The sequence below is a fragment of the Crocuta crocuta genome, unplaced genomic scaffold (assembly GCF_008692635.1).
Source record: "Crocuta crocuta isolate KB4526 unplaced genomic scaffold, BGI_CrCroc_1.0 scaffold95, whole genome shotgun sequence".
Lineage (NCBI taxonomy): Eukaryota > Metazoa > Chordata > Mammalia > Carnivora > Hyaenidae > Crocuta > Crocuta crocuta.
Window position 1 is genome coordinate 12,556,118 of NW_027530971.1, and position 5,780 is coordinate 12,561,897.

Consider the following 5,780-nt stretch of genomic DNA (forward strand, 5'->3'; position numbering starts at 1 on the left):
GAAGGAATGAATGATTTTGGGAAAAACTCTGGCCCTGAAGGCATAATACATGAATCCTGGTCCTTGCCCCATCTTTAACTGTATCTGACCACCTCTGAAACACATTATTCACCTCTCTAGCCCACAATTTCCTTGCAGATGCAAGCAGTGGAGCAGATAATCACTAATGACCGTTTCATCTCCAGAGGTCTATAAAATGAGATTATAAGGTGAGGAGAGGGGCTGTTTCCCTCAGAGTCTGCTGATGGGTCACAAAATTTACATAGAGGATCTTGTGAAATCTTCCTAGTGCCCTGTCAGGGAAACAGAACTGTCTCCATTTTGTAAACAGAGAAATTGATGAGACTCAGAGAGGTTAAGTAACTTCCCCAAGATCACACAGCCAATAAATTGGGAAGCCAACTCAACCCAGTTCTGAATGAAGTCAACGGTCAGTCCTTTCCACTATCCTATTGAGAATCAGGATATAAAAGTGAAGATTGAATGCTATAACCCATGCAACACCTTCTCCTATCAAAGAGAAGCAGAGGCGGTGAGCAGGGGGCAGGGCAGGTATACTTAGAACAGGTGTGGAGAGAGCTGTCATTTGACATACACATTTAGACACATCAGCATCTGTGTTGGGATCCAGATGGGGAGAGATTAAGCAGGGGAGACAGTAGCAGCTATAACATTAGCCTTGAGTTAATTGCTATTTTGGTGTCCTTATGGAAGGAAACATCCAATGTACATATTCACGCGGCAAATGGAATTCATAACAATTTCTCTGAGTTGGGAATCACTTGTCCCCTCCTCCTTGGAGCTAATCCAATGTCTATATTTAACCCAGCGGGCTGGGTGGCATTACATTTGGGTGATTATTTATAGATACCCTCATGCACGGTCTGCTCCAAAGCCACAGGGATTCTGCCAAGGCAGTGGGGAAGGAATAGTTCCAGATGTGCGACTGCATGTGAATCCACGTCTGGGCCTTTTTGGATAGGGGGCTCTGGGAGCTCAAATATGCATGAGATCGCAGTGTCTCTGCTTTTTATTTCTATTCTTAATTCTCAATGTGAGGGGACTTATCTGAACATGGGGGTAGCTAAATCATCAATCTTACAGTTGGAAGTCAATTTAGAGTCATTCACCCCATCTCCAGACATAATTTGAATCTTTTCGGCAGTATTTTCATTCAACAAACACTTATTAATTATACCCCTAATCTTACCATCCATTGATTCAACGGATAGTGATTGAGAACCCACAGCAGGGTCTGTGCTGGGGCTGCACAGGGCAGGGACCTGCCCTCACATTGAGTTGGGAGAGTGCCGGGTAGATGGAGATTTGCAAGATGCATGACCAACAGGGCAACTGTCATCACGGAGTCATAGAACATGGGATGTCTTCTAAGAACATGGTGCCTGGCATGGATAAGGGCTCAGTAAATGGTGACCGTTGTTAGCATTCCCTTCATCGTGATGTGGTTGAAGAGTGCTTCACAGATTGTTCTTGAATATTAAGTTATATTTCTCCAGGTAGAAAAGAGAGTGAATAGGACAGCAGGGAAGAAGGAATCAATAAAGCATTTTCAGAAAATGGTGAGAAGACTAGAGGATCTGAAATGTATTCTTCATTTGAAGGAGTGGATTGAGGAGAGACTGAGAGGGTAGATTGGGCTCACATAGGAGGAGCCTAGAATATCACACTAAGTAGGAGGAATGTAGTCACAATTATTTGATAAACAAAAGAGTGGTGTGCTTGTCTGCCTTAAAAACATGCAAAAATTATCCATATCAATTAATATTATCCAAATTTTAGGATTTCTTGGGAATGTTAGTTGGTTGTCCAAAGCACTGATCTCTCTGAGTCTCAATTTTCATCTCTGTGATGCATTTACCTTCAAGGAACTTACAGTCCAGAGAAGATAAGACTATTGATATGGTTGTAGTGTAAGGCAGCTATTAGTACTATTAGTACTATTAGATTGGATAATGGTCTTGCTTCTCTGGTATCTTTGTTAAATTCTGCAGTTATAGGGGCGCCTGGGTGGCTTAGTCGGTTAAGCATCCGACTTTTGCTTGGGTCGTGATCTCGCGGTTCGTGGGTTCGAGCCCCACATCGGGCTCTGTGCTGACTACCAGTTCAGAGCCTGGAGCCTGTTTCAGTCTGTGACTCCCTCTCTCTCTGACCCTCCTCTGCTCACGCTCTCTCTCTCTCTCCCCTAGGAAAAAAAAAATTCTGCAGTTATAAATGCCACTGCTGTTATTTTTTAATTTTGTTTTTATTATTATTTTTAAATTCTAGTATAATCAATGTACAGCATTATATTAGTTTCAGGTGGACAATATATTGATTCAACAATTCTATACATCCCTCAGTGCTCATCATGATAAGTGTACTTTTAATCCCCATCACCTATTTCATCTATTCCTCCACCTACCTCCCCTCTGGCAACCATCAGTTTGTTCTCTATAGTGATGAGTTTGAGTTTTTCCTTCTTATTTTCTTTGTTCCTTTGTTTTATCTCTTAAATTCCATGTATGAGTGAAGTCATATGGTATTTGTCTTTCTCTGGCTTATTTAGCTTAGCATAGATCCATCCACATTGTTGCCAATGGCAATATTTCATTCTTTTTTGTGACTGAGTAATATTTCATTGTATATTTATTCACCATATCTTCTTTATCCTTTCCTTTATTGATGGATACTTGGGCTGCTTCCATGATTTATGCTAAAGCTATTATTAACAGCTACTCTTTATTGATCACTTAGTGTACTAAAGTTGCTTGTCTAAAATACTTTACTAAACTTTCTCCTTTAAAAATTTTTTTTAATGTTTATTTATTTTTTGAGAGAGAGAGAGAGACAAACGGGAGGGACAGAAATAGGAGGAGACACAGAATTCAAAGCAGACTCCAGGCTCTGAGCTGTCAGCACAGATCCCAATGTGGGGCTTGAACCCATGAACCGTGAGATCGTGACCTGAGCTGAAGTCAGACACTTAACCAACTGAGCCACCCAGACACCCCTAAACTTTCTCCTTTAATTTAATGTTAGCACTCCTAAGAAATAGATATCATTAGATCCATTTTACAAAATAGAGAAAGCACATAAAAATGAGTTAATTTGTTCAAAGTCGTACAGCTGGTAGGGAGGAGCAAGGAGTCAGATCCAGGTAGTCTGATTCCAGAGCTTATAGCCTGTCACAATCCCAGTGTAACCTTTGGGGCCTACAGCGCTTCCCTCATGGGCTGGGCAAACTAGGAAAGGTGATGGGTGTTGTTTACCTGTCATCACGTCGTCTCAGGTCCTGAGGTTCTTCACTACTCCTGGAGTTCACCTTCCAGACCATCCGGAGCCTCAGCCTCTGTGAGCATGTCCCAGTGACTCTTTATTCATACTTCTTGGGGAAGTGTGGCCATGGGGTTCCCAGACTATTTGTTAATAACTCAACATTGACATAGTCACAGTAAAATTTATACATAATCTACTAACTTCAACTTAAGTTTTATTTTAATGAAGTAATGTTGGCATGCTTTTTGGTAACCATAAAGTCACAACAGTGCAACCCATCCATCTCCAGTGCCAGTTCATTGTTTTGTATTATTAGCACTGGAAGGCTGTGTATATTTGAATAGGACCCCCCCTTTGACTTGTTCTTCATGCAATCTTCAGCAAACCACTAATTTCAGTAAAAGAAGTAAGTTGGACCATTTTAATTTTTGTGTTTTTTTTTTAATTTTGAGAGAGAAGGGGAGACAGTGTAAGCAGGGAAGGGGCAGAGAGAGAGAGAAAGAGAGAGAGAGAGAGAGAGAGAGAATCCCAAGCAGGCTCTCCACTCTCAGCACGGAGCCTGATGTGGGGCTCGATCTCTTGAATCATGAGATCATGACCTGAGGTGAAGTCAAGAGGTGGGTGCTTAACCAACTGAGCCACCCAGTGTCCCAGACCATCTTATTTCTAAGGTTCTGTGCATTTTAGCCGTCCCACATTCTGGCCCTGAACAGGTGCAACAAGGCACGGAAACCTGGGGAGAGAATAGTCTTACCCCTCAAGGGAGGTACAATTTACTACAATAAACAAAATCTGCCTGAACTAAATTTCATGCAAACAGTGCTACCCAGCAGCACGAGTTCACGTCTCCAAAAAAAGTGGCTTAGGCAATCCGTGGTGGCAGCGTGGGGGGAAAGACTGTCATTGGTTGGGGTGGCTGGTCCAGAAAGAGGTTGGGAAACAAATACAATTGATACGATATTGATGAGAAACTTGACTAACTTCATGATTCTCTAGAACTGACGTTGGAGAAAAATCTACATAATGGCTGTCATGTTAGCATATATATTTATAGTCTCTGTATTTATATCTTACATATGAACGCATGCAGAACTGCATAGATGCACTGCACAAGAAGTCAAGAGCTTGGGTTCAAGTTCCAGCATGGCCACTATTTGGGTCAACAGGAGCAAGCTGCTAGACCTCTCGGGGTCAAAGTTTCTTTACCTATAATGTGAAGCACTGAAGCCAAAGGTACTCATATTTCCTTCCAGCTTAATATCATAGTTATGTGATTCGTTTTTGAAGGAGCAAAAGAAGGGAAAAGGCACAAGAGAAAAAGTCAACAGCACTGCTAACAGTACCTTTCCAGGGTAGAACCTTTTTCCTGTAGCACAGATACGCTTGCTTCTTTCTGGCAAAAAAGAAAAAAAAAAAAAAAAAAAAAAAGAATTACAACAATTCCTGAAATATGTCCTAAATGTTTATTAGGTTCCAGTGACAACATCATAAATGAACATCGAGTGACAGACTTGTCACCTATTAATAGCACAAGATTTCGACAGGTGTAATTCTGGGATTTATGTAAATGAAAGATTGGATCCTCTATTATACTTTCTTGGTCAACTTCCAACATGCTGACTTAATAGCTATGGTGTACTGGAAAATAAAACGAAGGCACTCACATATATTATAAGGGAGATAATGAATTATTATTCCAAAAGTAGGCTTGTTGCACTCATTTGCATATAATGTTTAATTTTTACCAAATGTTTCATTTTAATACATGCAAAAATGATCAAAAACTATCAAAATATGCTAATGAACTTTCTACTGCAAATATATTGTTGCCCTTGATTCTGGGGGGGTTTATTATAAAAACATTTGAAATTCTCAATGGTAAAGTGATTCTTTTAATAAAAATAATATTGAAAATATTCACACACTTTTGCAATGGAAAAGCCTTTGAGATCATCTAGTTAAATCACCTATTTTTATAAATGAGGCTTTTGGGGTTCAGATTGCAGGAATAAGCTGTTTGCAACCACACAGCTAACCACCGGGGGCACCAGGAGCAAACCAGGGTAACTCCTGTCCCATTTTGTAGACTTTTTAACGGGCTACAGGATCGCAAACAAACAGGCTTAGTGTTTGTGTTTCAAGTGTTTACAACTGTCCACAGTTTCACTGTCAGAGAACCCTTATGAGTTATTTGGGTTTACACGAGGACAGAAATACTGGGTCAGGAGTGAAGACCGGGCAAGAAGCAGGCTTCCCGACACGTATGGACAAAAGTGAAATGCAGAATGTTTTCATAAAACAGCACTTCCTACACTACTGTGGTTCAACCACCATCTTCATGATTCTTACTATGTATAGACCATTTATGTTCTTTATTTGCCTAACTTGTTTTTCTTTTTTTAAAGTTTTTTTATTTATATTTGAGGGAGAGAGAGCGAGTAAAAGCTTGGGAAGAGAAGAGAGAGAGAGAGAGAGAGAGAGAGAGAGAGAGAGAGGAGAGAATC

General features: G+C 40.6%; 1 non-coding gene across 1 annotated transcript; it reads left to right on the forward strand.

The window, feature by feature from the left end:
* Positions 1-2,022: 2,022 nt before the first annotated feature.
* Positions 2,023-2,107, forward strand: TRNAK-UUU (transfer RNA lysine (anticodon UUU)). The gene has a single exon. It is a non-coding gene; the product is annotated as a tRNA-Lys (tRNA).
* Positions 2,108-5,780: the final 3,673 nt, after the last annotated feature.